This window comes from Elephas maximus, chromosome 26 (genome assembly GCF_024166365.1).
Source record: "Elephas maximus indicus isolate mEleMax1 chromosome 26, mEleMax1 primary haplotype, whole genome shotgun sequence".
NCBI classification, from domain to species: domain Eukaryota; kingdom Metazoa; phylum Chordata; class Mammalia; order Proboscidea; family Elephantidae; genus Elephas; species Elephas maximus.
In genome coordinates, this window is record NC_064844.1 from 8,505,884 (window position 1) to 8,527,273 (window position 21,390).

The 21,390-nt window shown below is 40.5% G+C and overlaps 1 pseudogene; it reads right to left on the minus strand.

Moving 5' to 3' along the window:
* Positions 1-3,191: 3,191 nt before the first annotated feature.
* LOC126068143 (60S ribosomal protein L27-like) lies at positions 3,192-3,695 on the minus strand (annotated as a pseudogene).
* Between the last annotated feature and the right edge of the window lie 17,695 nt (positions 3,696-21,390).

Below are 21,390 nucleotides of genomic sequence, written 5' to 3' on the forward strand. Positions count from 1 at the left end.
ATACTTCTTATATTTACTCCTTTCTCCCCCCTCCATTTTTTGTTATTTTTGTATGTATTTGTATTGTGACAGCATATAACTTTTACATAATATACTGAGTCCCTTATAACAATCCTTTAGTCTTGGTTCTTTAGGTAAGTACATACTTAGTGATCCTCATTAGTTCTTAGGCCAGTCATTTTGATTTTTTAAGTCCTTCCTTAAGAAAGGCTGATGGAAAGGATATTTCCTGGGTTCTTGCATGTTCCTTAAAGTTTATATGTGGCCTTTATATCTAAGGATAAGCTATGTTGGATATAAAATTCTTGGCTTACATGATTTTTTCCTTGGGTATCTTATATATATTATGCCATTGATTTTTTGACATTTAACATTATTGTCATGAAATCTGTTGTCAACCTGATTTTTTCCTTATATGTGACTTGGTCATTTGGCCTGGGTGTTCAAAGGATTTTTTTTCCCCTTTTTCTATGCAGTCTAATTGTTTACTAGACTATAGTTTCATATTGGCAGTTCTGGATTGATTTTCCCAGGTATGTGGTGTGACATTTCAATACACAGATTAGTTTTTTCTTTTTTTTAATTTAAATTGTGTAATAGTGTCTTTGAGTTCTGTTTCTTTTGTTCTCTTCTTTAATGACTCCCATTATATATATTTTGGATCTGATTTGTCTACCTCTATATTGATCACTGTCTTGCAAATTTTTTTCATTTCTTTTTATATTTTTCAGTTTTTACTACTGGTATGTTTTAATGTAATTTTAGGTCATTCATTTTACAAACACTTATGGATTGCTTGCTCTTCTTATGTCATTGTGCTAGTCTTCCTAAAGACATGGCTCAGTCATATTAATACAATTCTGAGTGACTTTTTTCCTCATGCTTGCTTCAGGGACTACATCTTGGGCTGAATAGCAGCATAAAGTCCTAGCTAGGGCTGTGGTTTTGACCCCCTGCTCTACACTTTGGTATCTTCCAGAGGTGAGCATAGCAGTCCCTGTCTGGACTATTAGCAGTAGCCATTTTATACCTGCAAAGAAAGATTAATTCCTTTTATATAATCATGATAAATGGATAGGTTGTGTGGCTCTAGTTTACAAAAAAAGTGAAAGTTTTATGTTTATATCTGCCATTAACAAAGAAAAAAAGGAAACCACACAAAATCTGAATAAACTTCTATAAATTAAAAAATAAGTTATAGTTAGTAAAACAGTTGCTTCAAACTGGGAAAAGCTGTATGTTAAAAAAAGAAAAGAATATAAATAAGTAATTCCAATTTTGTAAACACTCTCGAGAATTTTTTCGAAAGTCCTGCAACGTTATCTGGAAATACACATATTAAGATCCATGACTTATAAGAAACTTAAATTTGATATTAAATTTAAGGAAATACTGAAAATAATTGAGGTATATATTTGATGCATTAGAAACTGCCATTCAAAAACTAATATTAAATATAATTTAATGATAAGGTCTAATTCACATTAGAATCTATAAATGGAGATTAGTTTGGATCATACAAGAAAGAAGACAATAACACTTATTCTCAAAAATATGCCAGTACATTTTCTTCAAACAAAATGTCAGCAAACAAGAATTTTCACACAATGCATGGGAATAACCAGAACCTTTGTTAGATACAGCTTTTCAGTAACAATAATCTGAAAATTGGAATTATCAATTCAAAGATCAATAAGTCTAAAATTTTAGAAAGTAGACTAGGTATTTAAAAAACAACAAACCATACCCATTGCCATGGAGTCAATTTCGACTCATAGTCACCCTATAGGACAGAGTAGAACCCCCCATAGGGTTTCCAAGGAATGGCTGGTGGATTTGAACTGCCAACCTTTTGGTTAGCATCTGAACTCTTAACCATTGTGCCACCAGGGCTCTGACTATGTATTAGGAAGGGATTAAAAGATAATGTCAGGGATTTAAAGATAAAGGATGGCAAAAATCTTTCTTCTTCAAACTCAAATAGCTCACCTCTGTACAAGTGTTGTATATATACAACTACTCCATTTTTATTTTATTGACTTCATATAATAGTGAAATCCCCTTAAGCAAACTATGGTATACAGATGGTGTCCAACTCAGAGAAGAAGAAAGTAAAAACATACTTGATTAACAGTTTTTATCCACACATTTTAGGCAGACAATTCATTTTTTTTTTTTTTTTGCTGAGATTTTAGTAGTGAATCCATAAATATAGGAAATATACTTCTTCACCATTAAAAAAGAAAACCAGACAGTGCCAACAGTAGTAGCTTAATTATTGGTATACAAGAAACACACAACACCAATGGGTTTTCTTAATTTTGCATTTTGAATATCATTATGTGCATTTATTTATTTCATTTTTACAGTTATAAACTTTCTAGCTGTCTTAGACAATGGCATTTACTGATTTTGAATCCCTTAAGAGATGTTGCTTTCAGTTGGAAACATTGTGTGTATGTATTTATTTATGTTAAAAAAAAAAACCCAACATATGATCTGACAGATTCTTAAGATCAATAAAGGCTTATTTTGGAACATGGAATTAGGAGAAAGGGGAGCAAACGAACTTCTACACACTGTCTTGTCGCCGGTTTGTACTTGCAGTGGTATCAGTAGTGGTTTTCGGAGGGAACCGTGTGGCTTCCACCTCCTAGTTGAAAAGATTAGATACCATCATCAACACAAGGGTAGGGAGAGATGTAGAAAGGGGAGTGGGCAGGTGTTAAATGTCAATTTTTAAAAGCGTGCATTTCACATGCTTTCTAGGTACAGGATAAAAACAATGAAGACAAAATCTTATAATCAGAAAAATAAGTTGCAGTCAGATCAAGGCATATTAGCCAAATTAAGTTGTTTTAATAGATTGCATAAGTAGATGGTTAGGTCAACTCTTTAAGAGTAGAGCTTCATATCCAATTTAACATGTTTCAAATAAGATAGGCTTTTTCATTTGTTACAGGAAGGTCGTGTATTTGAATTTCCACTTGTGCACTAAGACCTTTAAGAAAAAAACATAGGGCATGAAGGGAGTTGCCATTTTTTAGCTGCAATGAAATATCACTAACCTCTTCGTTATATACCGTTTAAGTCACTATCAGAGGTGAGTGTACCATAAAGTCACCAGGTAAAAAGTACTAGTTCATTTTTTGTTTATTTGTATTTTTAATGACTGAAGAAACAAAAGAAATCTAAAACCATAACTGCTGGAAGAACCATTTGTTCTTGTGTGTCGGGTACCTCTCATCAAATATGACCTTGGCCTCCTGCCGGGCCTTGCATTTAAGAGCAGGATCTCTGAAGACATCTTTGTTGACGACAGTGTTGGCCAAGGGGATATCCACAGAGTACCTTATGGGCACGAGGTAATTATAGTTATAAACTTTCATATAATAGTTGATCTTTGACTTCTTGGCAATTTTCTTCTTGGCATAGCAGTTGTAACTTCGTGGGGATAGCAGTGGTTCCAGCCACCAGAGCATGGCAGCAGGGGCAGTCTGAGGTGCCATCATGGATATTCTTCATGATGATGGCTTTGTGTCCAGAGTATCGTCCCACTGGGACCACCACCACCTGTCCTGGTTTCATGAACCTGCCCATTTCAACAGTAACCACCCAGGCCAACAGCAGAAATAGCTAGTTCATTTTTAATTAATAACTTGAAATTGCTCCTGCTCCCACCCCATCATTTCTTTTTGAACTAATTTTTTTCTCTTTTTTATGTGTGTTTCTCTTAAGGTATATTATACATTATGTATGTTGACTGTTGTGTTCCTTGCAGTTTAGTCTTTATTTCTAAAATGATTTTTTCCTTTAAAAATATTTTTTTCTAATTTTTTTCTTTTCTCTTGTCAAATCTCTTCAGTTTCCACATATGAGTTTTGAGTTTTTAAAATTATGATTTAACTTGTGTTTTAAAGTCAGGAAAGGTGTCCATCAGGGTTGTATCCTTTCACCATACCTATTCAATCTCTATGCTGAGCAGATAATCCTAGAAGCTGGAGTATATGATGAAGAACAGGGCATCAGGATTGGAGGAAGACTCATTAACAACCTGCGTTATGCAGATGACACAACCTTGCTTGCTGAAAGGGAAGAGGACTTGAAGCACTTACTGATGAAGATCAAAGACTACAGCCTTCAGTATGGATTACACCTCAACATAAAGAAAACAGAAATCCTCACAACTGTACCAGTAAGCAAAATCATGATAAACAGAAAAAGATTGAAGTTGTCAAGGATTTCATTTTACTTGGATCCACAATCAACAGCCATGGAAGCAGCAGTCAAGAAATCAAAAGATGCATTGCATTGTGCAATGGGCTGCAAGAGATGTCTTTAAAGTATTCACATGCAAAGATGTCACCCTGAGGACTAAGGTGTGCCTGATCCAAGCCATGGTGTTTTCAATTGCCTCATATGCATGTGAAAGGTGGACGATGAATAAGGAAGACGGAAGAAGAATTAATGCCTTTGAATTATGGTGCTGGCGAAGAATATTGAATATGCCATGGACTGCCAAAAGAATGAACAAATTTGTCTTGGGAGAAGTACAACCAGAATGCTCCTTAGAAGCAAGGATGACGAGACTGTGTCTCACATACTTGGGACATGTTGTCAGGAGGGATCAGTCCCTGGAGAAGGACATCATGCTTGATAAAGTAGAGGGTCAGCGAAAAAGAGGAAGACCCTCAGTGAGATGGATTGACGTAGTGGCTGCAACAATGGGCTCAAGCATGGCAACAGCTGTGAGGATGGCACAGGACTTGGCAGTGTTGCCTCCTGTTGTGCGTAGAGTCAGTATGAGTCAGAACCGACTCAACGGCACCTAACAACAACAACATCATTTTCTTAATCTCTGTTAGCTCATTTAGAACTATTACATTTCTCCCCTTTTTGTGGGCATGTATCTCTGGCATGCTTTTATTATCCATAAAGATGTTCTTTGGCTACTTATTCTCTCTTATTTTTACCTTAACATTTTTATGAGATTCAACCTTTCTCTCTTGCTTTTTTTTTTTTTTCGGTGCCTTTAATGGATATTTTCTAGTATGCCATTTTAATTCCTTTTGTTTTTTCTTTTACATATGTTTTTGAGTTATTTTCTTAGTGCTTAACCTGTGTGTTACAATTAATTTATAACAACCACCAGCTAGCCTGTGGATGATTCCAACTCCCAGTTGGAATCATCTCAGCTGATTTCGTGTGGGCAACAGATGACCTTTCTCCACTAAGCTATGCTTAAATTGCCTATTTATGAGCCAAATAAAGATTGTACCTTAGTGTGAGCCACTCCATTTGTGTGTGGTTTTTGCTGCAGCACTAGATAACTGGAAAAGATTTTAGTATCTAGAAATGGCATGCTACCATAGCAAAAAGGATAATGCTTATGGCCATGGTCTTGGGACCAGGTGGTCAGTGGAAGAAACATCAGTTTACATGAAGAAAACAATTCCTGTTTTGAGTTATCGCCATCCGCCTCTACCCAAATTTCAGATATGTGAGGAAGATAAGTGCTGTCATTGTTTTAATCCACTAAGTTTGGGGTGGTTTTTGAAGTAACAGTACCCATCACCAAGTACACATTATGTAGTTCAGCCCGTAGCCAACGTTGTTTCATCTATACCCCCACCTACCGCCCAACTAATTGGAAGCAGATTCCAGACATCATACCATTTATTTTATACACCAATACATACACACTCTTTTAAAACAACATAAACACAGTGTTTTTTTATCACATCTACAGTTCGTTAATATTGCCAAATAACCAGTGGATGTTCAGCTTTCCCTTATTAATATTTTTTTATTTGCTTGAATCAAGATCCAATTAAAGAAATTTATTATAATTGATTAATGTGTCTTTCAATCTCTTAAAAAATCTACAAGTCTTCCCAGCACTTTCAAGGCTCTGCTTCGTAAGACTTTAGCAAGTTTGTAAAGATGAACGTATAGCCTTAGATAGCTTAGTGGGAAAGAGATGTGTATACACAGAGCCTTTGAAACAAAGAATAATGTGATTAAGAGTTGGACAAATAAAGATTTGAGAAAAGGAAGAGAAAACTTTTATCATCTCCAGGCCATAAATGACTGTGGTATTTGGAGAGGTCTCTGCAGGGCAGAAAACAGACAAAAATAAAGGATGGAAAGAACGGAAACCTCCACGAAGTTCCAGGGGACTTTACAGATGTCAAGAAGAGCAAGGCAAAGAAGTGAAATCTCTGTTTTTCATGGTTTTCCTTAGAACAACTCCACTTGAGATTATTATTGATCCTTGCAGCCTGCTTGAGCTTTCATTCTCACAGTACTCAGTTATCCAGGTGCAAAAGCTCCTAAAATGGTTTGCATCACAGGCTCTCAAAATGACAAAGGAGACCTATGAAACTGAGATGTTACTCCAGGGGAAGAGGGATGTGAGAGGAGTTTTGCTATAACAAGAGCAAGCATAAGTATTTTAAGTGAGATTTGGACTGAAAGGGGGAAACCTCAGCACAAGGCATTTTTGCCCATTCTGTGTTGGTGGTACGATTTCTTGGGTAATGTATGCAAGATCAAAATTAAGCTTATTGATTTCTTGGTTTGCAAAAAACACAAATACTACTGGTCTTGACAATCCTTTAACAACATCTCCAGAGTATTTATAAACCTAAATGAGGTAGTTTTAACTGATTCAGAAGGTAGTTTATTCATCGTGTCCTATTTTAATCCCCTAAAGACTTACTGCAAGAAATAGGGTATATTTATGACCTGTGACTAATACCTAGCAATTATGATGGACAATGACTTTTCTCATTTAAGAGCTACTTGAGGAAGGAGTAAGACCTTCCATGGTCAGTCGGGCATCTTTAAAATCTAATAAATTGCTATTACTGCTTCAGTAATAAAAATGTAATGGCTTGTTAGACATAAAAATTGCTCAAAATTTATTTAAAGACAATTTTGGGGTCAGAATGGGAGATTTACACATGTGATCATCCTGTTGATCAAGGTGAAAATGAATGACCTGCTTTTAGTAAAAATGTAAGAGGGCATGATTGTTTCATTTTTATATGTTAGGAGCCTTGGGAAGATATTAGATATTGGTGGTATCTGCAATTTCACAGCAATTACCCTACAGTGGTGGTTTTCCTTTTTATATTCTTCTAATGGTGTGGGCTTTGGAGGGATACAGAGGAGGATAAGGCGGAATGAGTGCTGGGAATCAAATGGCTATTTCTTGTCAAACCTACAGAATAGCATACCCAGGCTCTGGGGAGGTGTATGTAGTCAGAACTTGTTTCCAGGGTCTTTGAGTCCAAATAGGATCAGCCCTGGGGTCTGAGACAGCCCACGCACTTGCTCACTGGCACCTTAATTTTATCTAAAGGTCAGGATGTGACTAATCCATTAATTTGTCCTGTTCTCACTTTTTAAATGTCACATTTACCACCCCCAAAATTGAAAGCTTCTTAGTTACCTGTTATAGATTGAATTGTGTCCCCCCAAAATATGTGTTGAAATTGAAAGTCCTGTACCTGTAAATATGACCCTGTTTAGAAATAGGTGTTTTCTTTGGTTATGTTGGAGACCCTGGGTGCTTAATGCACTCAGCTGCTGGAGGTTGGAGGTTCAAGTTCACCCAGAGGTGCCTCAGAAGAAAAGGCGATCTATGAAAAAAATCAGCCACTGAAAGCCCTGTGAGGCACAGTCCTACTCTGATAGCCATGGGTTCTCCATATGTCAGAATCTACTTGATGGCTCCTGTTTTTGTTATGTTGATGAGGTCATTCCAGCGTAAGGTGTATCCTAAACCTATTACTTCTGAGTTATAAAAAGAGCAGAATAGAGACACACGGGGAAGACAGACAACAAGGAATGCCAATGATCACCAAGGATTGCTGGCAGTGACTAGATGCTGAAATAGACATGCATGGGAAAGCTGGACAACGAATAAGGAAGACTGAGAACTGATGTCTTTGAATTATGGTGTTGGCGAAGAATATTGAATGTACCATGACCTGCCAGAAGAACCAACAAATCTATCTTGGAAGAAGTACAACCGGAATGCTCCTTAGGAGGGAGGATGGCGAGACTTTGCCCTATGTACTTTGGATATGTTATTAGGAGGGACCAATCCCTGGAGAAGGACATCATGCTTGGTAAACTAGAGGGCCAGCAAAAAAGAGGAAGACCCTCAATGCAATGGATTGACCCAGTGGCTGCAACAGTGGGCTCAAACATAGCAAGGATTGTGAGGATGACTCAGGACCGGACGGTGTTCTTTCATGAGTTGGAACGGACTTGATGACACCTAACAACTACAACAACATGAAAATATTGAATGTCTGCTGTGTAAAAACTTGGCACTGCTGACAGGGTATACAGTAAGATCCTCAAGAGGCTGGGAGAGTAGCATCTGTTCACTAAGAGTTTTCACCGTGCCAAAGAAGACAAGTACACATGCAAGCACAATAGGAAGAACTAAAGTGTGAGGGTGTATTGTGAATTGATAGCCAGAAGGAAGGAAACTTCCAGAAGAAAGGGAAAAATTGCAAACTACTGTTTTGGCAAACCTAATTATGGATAAACAGCTTCTATCTTCCTCCTTTCACCTCGGGCTCCCACACTTGTCCATATGCCATGTTCTACACAAAACATTCAGTGACCAAGGCTACAGAACACTGAAGCACTATGCTTCTTTACAAAATGGCTAGGAATTTGAGAAGCCACAAGGTCTCCTTCACCATTCACTAGCTGTGTGCTATTACCTATGAATTAAGTGGCCCTGGTGGGGCAGTGGTTAAGCTCTTGGCTGCTAACCAAAGTTCGGTGGTTTGAACCTACCAGCCACTCCGTGGGAAAAAGATGTGGCAGTCTGCTTCTGTGAAGATTTACAGCCTTGGAAACACTATGGGCAGTTCTACTCTGTCACCTGGGGTCGCTATGAGTCGAAATTGACACGACGGCACCTAACAAGAAGAAGAAGAAGCCATAACTGGTAATAGTGAAAGAGCCTGCCCCAGCTGCTGCTGCCTCACAGCATACTTGACAGTAGTCTGAGTCCTACTGGGCTCGTGAAGAGAAGCCATATAAACATTTATTTCACCACTTCCTCCTCATTTCTTTCCATTGACAGGGATAGGTGAGGGGAGAATGTAGAAACAAAGAAGGCCCCTGGGCGTGGGGTGCTTTCTCTAAGTTTCCATGCTCTTCTTTGGTCCTGCCAGGAAAGGAAGGGGAGAGGGCTCCTCTTTCCGTTTAGTGTATCGTAATTGCTGGTGTATAAGAGGCAGGTTGCCACCCGCTTCTCACCTAACAATGTAGCCAAACATTATCCTGTATCTAGTGCCCCATCTTATAAAAGCATTGCAGCAAAAGGTAGAATTTTCAGACCCAATCAATACTCTCAACAAAAGCAAGGGGCCACAGGCCACACAGCTGATCAAGGCTGTCTGGGTTTTTCCACTAAAAATTTCAATGTAAACATTTTACTAGTATAACCTTAACCATGTACCAGTATTTGCTGATACCAACGAATTTCTTTTGGCTATTTTATAAAATTTTTTTTTGTTGTTGTTAAGAATTAGTATTCTGGCATAAAATATACTCTATTTTACAAACAAAACGCTTTTTTTTCCTCTCTAAAGTCACTTTAAATTGTTTTCAAATATACACATGTTGAAAAGTGCTCGAATGCTTTTTCCCCAGAAAATGTCCTTGTAAGGATAAGGCGTATGTTACACAAGTGTGCATCTGTTACACAGGCAAATACAGTGCGAGGGTTGGCAATGATGAGATTGAATGAAAAGAGCACAAGGGGGTTATCTGAGGTCAGCTTGTGCTTTCTGTCTGAGCTGCTACCCTGTGCTCTGATGTTGGGGTGTCCGTGTTTGTGTGTGTCTGTACTGACAAAATCTTTCACATGCCATTGTTTTCAAAATGGTTCTTTGGAGCCCCTGATTTATTTCCTTCAGTCAGGCCCTAGGGAGAAAGAGTCAGACACAGAGACTTGGCGCTCTTCTTACTAACAAAGAAATGATAGAAATTTCTGTGGTGTTACAGACAGACACCAGGTTGACTACAGTTTCTCATGACAACTAATTAGTATGTTTGAGATGAATGGCTACATTGCAGAGAAGATACCATTAAATTTTTGAGGTCTTAATGTCTTAAGGGGACATATTACAAATAATCTAGAAAGAACAAATTTCTTTCAGTTGCACAGCACTAAGTAGAATGGTTACAAGATATGGAACATGTATAAATCTACCCATCATGGATGGAATTTTGTCCCCCCAAAATACCTGTCCACTTGATTCCCAGGATTTTGCAATTATTCACCATTTTGTCATCTGATGTGATTTTCCTATGTGTTGTAAATCCTAACCTCTATGATGTTAATAAGGCAGGATTAGAGGCATTATGTTAATGGGGCAGGACTCAGTCTGTAAGATTAGGTTGTGTCTTAAGCCAATCTCTTTTCAGGTATGAAAGAGAGAAGCAAGCAGAGAGACATGGGGGACCTCATACCACCAAGAAACAAGAGTCAGGAGAATAGCACGTCCTTTGGACCTGGGGTCCCTGTGCTGAGAAGCTCCTAGACCAGAGGAAGACTGATGACAAGAACTTTCCCCCAGAGCTAACAGAGAAAGCCTTCCTCTGGAGCTGGCACCCTGAATTTGGACTTCTAGCCTCCTAGACTGTGAGAGAATAAATTTGTCCCTGTTAAAGCCATCCACCTGTGGTATTTCTGTTATAGCAGCACTAGATGACTAAGACACTACCCAAGAGCCTACATCCATATTGTTGTGAGTGTTCGCAGTCTCCATCTTTATCTAAGATGTTCCTCTAATGGTTACAAGGCCAGAATTTTATCTCTGCGTTACACATAATAATGACCACTCATCTTAGCCACTCTCTGTAAAATAGTCCAGAGAGGGAAGCAAGTTGCAGGAATTCAGAAAGTTCTTGTCTTTGCTATTTGTTTACATTGTTTCTGTAACCTTGAATGTGTCACCCGGTTCCTCATGCTTATTTGAAAAATCAGAAGCTGTGCTTCACAGGGGTTTTTTGAAGACTTAATAATTGCAAATTACATTGATAAATAAAGTGTTAGGTAAATGATGAGTCATAACATGGATGTTTATTTTAGAAGCCAGTCATAGATGGTCACTGTGTCACAGCCTGATTTAGTTTTCTCTGGACTACTTTCCCTCTTTCTGAACAAGCTTCACGGCAGGTTTCTAAAATCCTTATTTCTCTAAATTAAAGACTGTGAAGAGTGCAAACCAGTGTACTGATTGTTGCTTTGAAGGTTAAAAAGTATGTATTTATTCTGAGTACTGATTTCATTATATGAGTTAATAAGAGATGTTTTGCCACTATGTAAGGGCAGGTCCCCAAATGCCCAGTTTCTCACCACAGAAGTATTTATCTCTCACCATAGCCCTCCACCACTCTTCAGTATTCTAGAGCCCAAACCCCATCAGCTGTTGCCAGATGAATCTCACTTTTCACCACAAGATATTCACAAGCTCCTGTTGAATTTCCATTTCTGACCAGTTTTATCTCTGCTTAAGCCAGACTAAACTACTCATTGCTCTGTGCATGTGTCTGACACGTGTGGCCACCCAGGGATACTTCCTGCTCTCCTTTTGCAGCTGAGACCTTCCCATCACGCAAAGCACAGCTCAAGGCTTCCCTGACCTCCACCATTTGGATGATTTCTTCCTCTTTGGAGCCCCACTCTTTCCTCCTCCCACCCTTCTCCCCTCTTTTTTTTTGTCTCCAGAATTGGATGCTGAGATCCACAATGAGTAAAACTCTATTTTTGCATCTGTTTCATCTTTTGGGCATCATGTGGTAATCTTACATGACTGGCCAGAAATGTTCTTTTTAGGTAAATTTTAAACATTATTCCCAAAACTACAGCATGGAATCAAGCAGTTTATCCAAAACACTCACAAAAGAATACTCACCAACACCTTCCCAACTGGAACTTAACCAAAAATCAAACCAAACTCGTTGCTGTTGAGTTGGTTCCGACTCATAGTGACCCTATAGGACAGAGTAGAACTACCCCACAGGGTTTCCAAGGAGTGGCTGGTGGATTCGAACCCCTAATCTTTTCGTTAGCAGTTGAGCTGTTAACCACTGCATCTCCAGGGCTCCATTTTAATGGATAGCTCTGGTCAAATTAATGGGTAAATGTAAAATTTGAAATGTTCACTATAAAAGAGGCTGTAGAATTGCATGTGCTTATCAGTAGCATGAATTTCATCTTTAGAAGTGTCTTTACACAGATAAGAAATGCAAAATTGCTAATACAGTGTAATTTTTAGTGCTCAACCAACTTTAAAAAGAAGAAGTGTAGTATTTATAATTTAGCATGCAATTTGTTTTTCCTTGAAAGGGTTAGTTCTTTTTTTGGCAGACACTTGTATGCTTAAACCTGAGATTCCCTTAAATCATTTGCTTATGTACGCGAGTTATTTCTTCAGGGATTTACCATTTCCTAAATATGTCATTTCGTTCCCTCATTTGTTTTACATTCACTGAACGCTAAAGCAAACAAATTGATAAATTGATTATTCTACAGGAAATAAGCAGGGGGCTAAGATATCATGGAAATCCCAGGGTGGTGCAAACGGTTAACACGCTCGGCTGCTGAGAAGGTTGGAGGTCCAAGTCCCCCTAGAGTTGCCTTGGAAAAAGGCCTGGTGATCTATTTCTGAAAAATCACACACTGAAAACTCTATGGAGCACAGGTCTACTCTGGCATACATGAGATTGCCATGCGTCGGAGTCGACTCAATGACAACAGATCTGTTTTTTTTTTTACGATATCACGAACCAGGGGAAGAGCTTTCCAGAGGAAAAGACTCCTAAGCATAAAGTCTTGGAAGAATGAAAGGAGGCCTGTGTGATGAGCCATTGTGAAGGAGTGCAAGAATGGAAAGAGGTGAGGCTGAGGAGCAGGGCAGACCAGAGGCCAGATCAAACAAGCCGTAAACCTGTTGAAACCCGTTGTCATAGAATTGATCCTGACTCACAGGGACGCTACAGGACAGAGTAGAACTGCTCCGTAGAATTTCCAAGGAACAGCTGGTAAATTTGATCTACTGGCTTTTCAGTTATCAGCTCTAGTTCACCGTAGCTCTTAACCACTAACCACTACAAATATATATATATATATATATATATATATATATATATATATATATATATATATTTTGTGGGCCAAAAAAGAGTTTGGGTTTCATTTAAAGGGCAATGGGAAGCTTTTGAAAGGTCTGAGGCAGAGCAGTGACATGATCTGATTACATTTTCAAAAAGATCTCTCAGCCTACTGTGAGAAGGGTCAAAAGCAGAAGGAAAAAGCCCAGTTATGAAGTTAGTGCCATGGTAGCTTGAGCCTGTGGAAACGGAGAGAGGCGTGGGGTTCTGAGGTAAATTTGGAGATGGAGCCTATGGAACATGTGATGGAGGGCTGAGGTGAACTTGGAAAGAGACCCTATAGAATGTGTGATGGTGAACTTGGGGATGGAACCTGTGTAATATGTGATGGAAGGCTGAGGTGAATTTGGGGCTGGAACCTATGGAATGTGTGATGGAGGGCTGAGGTGAATTTGGGGCTGGAACCTATGGAATGTGTGATGGAAGGCTGAGTTGAATTTGGGGCTGAAACCTAAGGAACGTGTGATGGAGGCTGTATGGGGGTGAGGTAAGGGACGAACCAAGGATGAATCCCATGACTTTTCCTCTGTGTGTACCCCTCTCCTCTAGGTTATTTTTGCTTTTACTAAAAATAAGCCTTTCAAATCTAGAAGAGAGAATAAGAAAAGGAAAATAGGAACAAAAAATGCAGTCATGGCTTTAAAAAACGTTGTGAAGCTCTTGCTTAGAATTCTGAACACTTGGTCTTATGGTGGCTTTTGGCCAAAAGCAATAAAATTATAACGTACACATTGGGTGCATGGCTGGCCAGACTGTGGGCTCATTTACAAAAGTATATTGAAAAATGTTTCTGTCTCTTGAACCACTTCCGACTGTAATATAAGTTCTATGAGTCCAGCTAATTTTATATGCACAGAAAGTGGTACAACTCCACAGGAGATATAAATTTTTCATTGACTAGCAGCCTGTAACTGCTTTAAGTGTAATTACACATTTTTCATTTAAGATCAATTTTACAAAATGACCTAAGGCTGCCTCCTTAATAATTGGGTGCAGCTAATTTATTAGGGTTGCATGTGTTGGTATTGGTGTCGTTCTTGTCTGGGTTTAATTTAGAGCAGGCTCTGTGTAGTCATGGAAAGGACTATCTCTGGTTTCAGATTTATTTCCCTTATGTCAATCCTGTGAACCCTCTTTTGTTTCTAGCACATACAGCGCTGTATAAAAGCCCACAGTAACCTGTTCTCAAAACAGCTCAGTAGACAAATGAGGATATTTTCCATTTAATTTTAGGGAAGATCTCCGCCCCCTCCCAGAACATAATTAAATCCGGTCTCTCTCACTTGAAGCAGAATGCATAATTAATATGGCTTTAGGCATAATCAGGTCGCAGCTTTGGGAAATTTTTAGTTGATGTGCAAAGGTTAATTTTTTTTTTTCTTCATTAAAGGAAAATATCCTATGAAGCTGTCTCCTTTGCCAGGATTCAAATGCAGTGAAGACCCTAGTGAATGAGTTCAGGGGTCAGGAGGGGCCCGTGCCCCTTTGCGTGGAGGGAAATGAACTGTGTATACATTTAATTCAATAAGCTTGTTTGGACACGTGTCTACTCAGTGGCTTGTCTCCCCTGAGTAAACAAGAGGCTTGACTTCACCGAGTGGGTGGAATCTGTAATGAATGGGCAGATTGCGAGCTTGGGGTCCGTTTGTCATGTGGGCCATGGTGAGGCTCCTAGCAATTGGGGCTTTGCATTGAGTGCTGTACTTTGGGTCGGGAGACCTGGAGAAGTGGTCAGCAGAGTTGCCTGCAGAAGCTCCGTGTGAACTCTGACCCCACAGTCTCTATTTCCCTTTATTAGGGACAGCCGGTGTCTTAGTCTTCTACAGCCACCATAACAAGATACCACAATGCGCGTGACTTTAAAGAACAGTGATTCAAGAGGCCAGAAGTCCAAATCAACTGTCTATTCCTCCTATCGGCTGTGTCTATTCCTTCTGAGGGTTCTGAGAGAGAAACTGCTGCGTGCTTCTCACCTAGCTTCTAGCGGCTGCTGGCAACACTTTGCTGATTGCAGATGGATCCTCACGTGGCATCTTCCCCTGCATGTAAACCTCTTTGTGTGTGCTCTCCCCTTTTCTAAGACACCACTCAGAAGGGATTAGAAATAGGACCCACCCTGTTCCTGTGTGACTTAACTGATGATCTCTTCAAAGAAAGATCCCATTCCTCTGCAGAAGGTCACATTGATAATATACACACACACACCTGTTGCCATCGAGTGGATTCCAACTCATAGACACCCTATCGGATGGAGTAGAACTGCCCCACAGAGTTTCCAAGGATTCATAGGGAATTAGGAATTCAACATTTATTTACGGAGGACACAATTCAGTCCATAAAGGTCGGGATTTTTCCATCTCTTCCTATGAGCATTATAGACCCTCCCTTTCTCTCAAGAATGTCAGTAGGACAACATTTTAGATGCTAAGCAGTGAAATGAGAATACATGGTTCCTGCATCCAAAAGGACCTTACAGTTTGACTAGGAGATAAGACAGACACACACGAGAAATCACCAGCAGGACAGAGCAGTCCATAATGAGTGCCCCAGTGGCAAAGCAGGTGCTCATGGGAGGAAGAGGTCACTGCATGTTGGAGTGCATAGTGAAGGCTGCTTGGCAATGGGACTTTGTGGAGGTTTTGAGTAATTTAGGGAATATTGATGAATGAAGAGAAAAGGAGAGGCCATTTAAAAAGGCTCACAGTGGGAATGGACATGGCCTATAAGGTAATAATGAGGATTCCAGTTGACAAACCCAGGTTTGTCATGCCTCAACAAGGGAGATAAGGTTGGGACTACATTATGGAGGCCTTGAATTCTGGTGTCTTAGTTATGTAGTGCTGCTATAACAAAAATACCACAAGTGGATGGCTTTAACAAACAGAAATGTATTCTCTCACAGTTTAGGAGGCTAAAAGTCTGAATTCACGGTGCCAGCTCCAGGGGAAGACTTTCTTTCATTTGCTCTTGGGGAAGGTCCTTGTCATCAATCTTCCACTGGTCTAGGAGTGTCTCAACTCAGGGACCACTCCCGGCTCTGCTTTCTTGGTGGTAGGAGGTCTCCCTGTCTCTGCTCACTTCTATTTTTTATATCTCAAAAGTGTTTGACTCAAGGTACAACCTAAACTTGTAGATTGAGTTCTGCCTCATTAACATAATGGCCCCATTAACATCAGAGAGGTAGGATTTACAATACACAGGAAAATCACATCAGATGACAAAATGGCGGACAGTCACACAATACTGGGAATCATGGCCTAGCCAAGTTAACACATATTTTGGGGGGGCACAATTCAATCCATAATACCTAGGGTAAGGCATCTGGGCTGAAGGCAGTGGGGAGCCTTTGAAAGCTTCTGATAGGCATCGCAGCATGATCCAACGGCATTTTTCAATGATTAATGCAGCGGCAGCATCCACAGTCAGTAAACCAAAACAAACAAAAACAAAAAACAAACCCAAACCCACTGCCAGTGGGTCTATTCTGACTCATAGCAACCCTATAGGACAGAGTAGAACAGCCTCGTAGAGTTTCCAAGGAGCACCTGCTGGATTTGAACTGCCAACCTTTTTGGTTAGCAGCTGTAGCTGTTAATCACTGTGCCACCAGGGTTTCCAAGGTTGCTGGGAAAGTGAGGTTGTAAGGATGTTGGGAAGAATGCAGGAGAGGGAAGAGGAAGTCAGGGTTTGCACTGGGAGAACTTACGAAGGAGAAAACAGACAGTTCTTGGTGACTGGCTGTCAGGGAAAGCCGAGAGAGGGAAGGGGGAGGTGAAGGTTCCATTCTGCGCCCTCTCACCCACCTGGTCTATTTTTGCACATCGTCTGGCTTTACTCTCCTTAATGATTTTTTAAAAAGTATTTTATTGTGTTTTAGGTGAAAGTTTGGAGCCCTGGTGGCAAAGTGGTTAAGAGCTCAGCAGTTCAAATCTACTAGCTTTTCCTTGGAAACTCAATGGCGCGGTTCTACTCTGTCCTATAGGGTCGCTATGGGTTGGAATTGATTCGACGATAATGGGTGGTGGAGGTAGGTGAAAGTTTACTCAGCAATTTGAGTTCCCATTTAACAATTTTTGTATAAATTTTTCTGTGACATGGGTTACAGTTTTCACAATGTGTCAGCATTCTCATTATTTCCATTTCTGTTTCCATTTATCTAGCTTCCCTGCCCTTCCTTGCCTTCTTTATCTTTGCTTTTGGGTAAATGTTGACCACGTGGTCTTGTATAATTGATTGTTTAAGGGAGCACCTTCCTCATGGGTGACATATTTTTTTATAAGCCAAACTATTATTTGGCTGAAAGGAGACCTCCAGGAGTGGCTTTGGTTCCAAGTTAAAGGGTATCTTACGGAGATAGTCTCGGGGGTTCCTCTAGTCTCTATCAGTCCGGTAAGTCTGGTCTTTTTTTAGGAATTTGAGTTTTGTTAGCATTTTCCTCCCATTCTACCCGGGACCTTCTATTGTATCTCTGGTCAGAACAGTCAGTAGTGGTAGCCAGGCACCATCTAGTTCTTTTGGTCTCAGGCTAGAGGCCATGATTCATGTAAGCTATTAGTCCTGTGAACTAGTTTCTTCTTTGAGTCTTTGGTTTTATCATTTTCTTTTGCACTAGATGGGAAGAGGCCAATTAGTTGTATCTTAGATGGCTGCTCGCAAGCTTTTAAGACCCCAGAAGCTACTAACCAGACAAGGATGTAGAACATTATCTTTAGAAACCATGTTATGCCAATTGACTGAGTCTTCCCTTAGTGTTTTATCCTCTACAAAAATTGATTGACGCCAAGACATCCAAGACTTGGTATTTTACTCTTAGGAGGACTTGCATATTTTTAAAACACCAAAAAGAGATGGCAAGCAAGAATACAAATTCAAAAATTGTGAAATATGGGTGCACAGGCACCAACACAGGCCAGGAGTAGAAAGATGTCAATATATTTATGTAGAGGCCCCTCTAGAACCCCTCAAACCCACCAATGGGCGGGCATCACTGAATAAGTGTTGCCTGGGATGGGGGGGTGGGGGGAATGCTGCATATTCACCTGCTCAGTGACCCCACCACTTGGCCAGATGAGAAGCTATAGCCACAGTTAGATGACCAGTACATGTAGGGGAAGTCGGTAGGCTTTCCTCCTGGTGGACCATAGTCATGTGCTCAGTTTCTCAACCTCTGAAATGAGAAGCCACTGTGAGGAGCAGGCTGCATGGTCCTGGATGTGTTTCTCTTGTGAGTGAGGGGCAGCACAGTGCTTGTGGCAGAAACTTGAAAGATGTTATTGTAAAATTAATTACACTTGCCAGGTTTGGCCTTGATGCTGGGGCATCATTGGGGCTGCCCTCACAGAGCTTATAGTCCAGTGAGTCTGTCATGTCTTTGGTCAGCCACACACTCACACGATGGTCAGAGCTCCCCAGATACTGGCTGTTTGGAGATTTGCCCTGAAGTTCCCAGGGCACAGAGGAAAGTTGGGAAAACAGCAAAAAATGTTGACAAGTTAAGTAAGAGCTGCTAATCAGTGGACTATGAGCCTCCTGAGGGCACAAATATTATGCACATTGAATTTTCATCTTATTCACTCATATTGGTGGTAAAAAAAAACAAACCAACCCATTACCATCGAGTAGATTCCAATTCATAGCAACCTTATAGGACAGAGTAGAACTGCCCCATAGGGTTTCCAAGGAACAGCTGGTGGATTTGAACTGCTGACCTTTTGATGAGCAGTCAAGCTCTTAACTACTACACCACTAGGGCTCCCATATTGGCATAAGGTCTGTGATATACCATATTTCTACACAAATAATGCACCTCGTCTATGTTTGTTTGCCAACTGTTCCATCCCCTCATATATTGCTGTTAAAAAATTAGCATAGCGCATTTACAAAAAGACCTTGGTGGGGGGAGGGCGTAGTTGACAAGTAAATGTAGAAGGCCTGCATTATCTGTGTAGAAATACAGTGGTAAGTGCTTTAAAATGTTTGTTGAATTTTAAACGAGTAAGTGAATGTTGTGGAATACCCGACCGATTTCCCGCAGATTCTCTGGACCCCTCAGCACCTGAGAGTGAGACAGAATGATAGGGGGTAAAAGAGAGAGTGACCAATACCCATCAGACTATATCGTCAAGAGAAAGCATTTGGGGACAGAGTGGGTGAGCAAGGATTCTGTGAGTCACAGCAGGCAGAGAAGATGGCTTGAAGGACTGTGAGTGATCTAGCAGCAGCTTGAGGACAACACTAGACTTGCTTTCTTGGTCCAGGCCACTGGGGCTTTAGGGGGACTGACTGAGAGATGAGACCCCATACTAGCTTTCAACAGTCCCTTCACAAAATTAAGCTTTCACCTATACTTTGTGGTCAGATGCTAGCCATGTGGCTTGGTGACCTGTTTGGGACAGACCATTTACCATGTTTGTGGACCAAGCAAAGAACAGTGTGACCTACACTCAGGACAAAGGCCACACTTGATAGCAATCAAGCCACATCCTGTTGTGTGGGGTTAGGAAAGAATAGAGATGAGGCTGGTGGGTTAGGTTTGGGTCATATTGTGAACTGCCTTGTTTGCTCAGGAGCTTGGACTGTCTCCCTAGGTAGTGAGGAGGGAGCCACTGCTGAGTTTCAAAGCAGGGGGAGTGAAATTCTTGGGTGTGTGTTTTAGAAACATGTTGTTGTTGTTAGTTGCCTTCAAGTTGGCCCCCAACTTATGGCGACCCCATGCACAACTGAGTGAAATGTTGCCTGGTCCTGTACCATCCCTATGGCCAATTGTAGATTGGACTGTTGGAATCCATAGGTTTTTATTGGCTAATTTTCAGAAGTAGGTCATCAGGGATTTCTTCCCAGTCCATCTCAGGCTGGAAGCTCCTCTGAAACCTGTTCAGCATCACAGCAACATGCAAGCCACCCCGACAGATGGGTAGTGGATGGGCTTGAGGTGCGTTGGCCAGGAATCGAACCCAGGTCTCTGGTATGGAAGGTAAGAATTCTACCACCGAACCACCACTGCCCACATCTTAAAACATGACATGAAAATGCGCATGAAATTGGAGAAGAAAACGGAAAGCGGAGAGACCAGAAAGAATGCCGTTATAGTAATCCAAGTGAGCAGTTCTAAGGACTACAGGTGATTTGTCAGGATTTTTCTACCTATTGTATTTGTGGGGATGCAATTTGGCCCATGCTGCAATTGAACATGCAAAATGGCGGAATTCTTCTGTATTTCCATCATAGCTCGGTAAGTTTTGAGGTTAGTTAGGCCTGTTAATGAATCAACAAATTAAAACCCTGGGGTTTTGTGACCTGTCAGAATTGCATCTCCTTATATTTTGTGCTTTGCCAAAAGGAACATTTTAGGTTACCCTGTTTTTGTAGCCGTTCAGTTGGAATTACATAGAAATACACTGGAACATGATTTACTGAGAAGTGCTAACAAGATGGGCCTCTGGTGCCATGAATGAGTTGGCTTATCTATCAAAACACCTAAATTACACCCAGGAAGGATGTTAGAAGCTGGCAGAATTGGGCTCACCTTCATGGAGGGTAATAAACATAGAGGTTCTTGAGACTCAGAGTCAGAGGTAGAGTGAGAATTATTATTTATTGAGCCTGTTAAAAAGAGATTCCATTTTCACTCCCAGCACCTACCTCACCTTATCACAATTCCTGGGATTGCCTGGGTATGACTTGAGTTTAATCAGTGTTGAGTGTATGAAGTGACTTTTTTAACATGGGTTTGGATGGAAGAATCTGAGAACTGTGTTCTTGGCTAAAAGAAAGGGTAGCCAGCACCCCACCTCTGTGCTCGTTTTCACTACATGAATCTGGTCTCTGTGGTATCAGAGTGGATAATCTTAGAGCTTTTGAATCAATCATGACAGAAAGGGAAAGAAATAGCCCAGTTTTGACACACACTGATTAGGAAATGAACCTTTTTTTTTTGTTGTTGTTATTGCCTGAGGCATCAGGTACTAGCCTTGGTTTACTGCTGAACTGGAAATCCTACCCATGAGAGAAATCTCACATTGGATCTTCAGTGTAGGCTAGGGGTCAGCAAACCTTTTCTGTAAAGGACCAGAGAGTAAATAAGTTAGGCTTTGTGAGCCATATGGTCTCTTTCACAACTACCCAACCCTGCTGTTGTTGTGAGGAAAACAGCCACAGGCTGAAATGAATACTGAA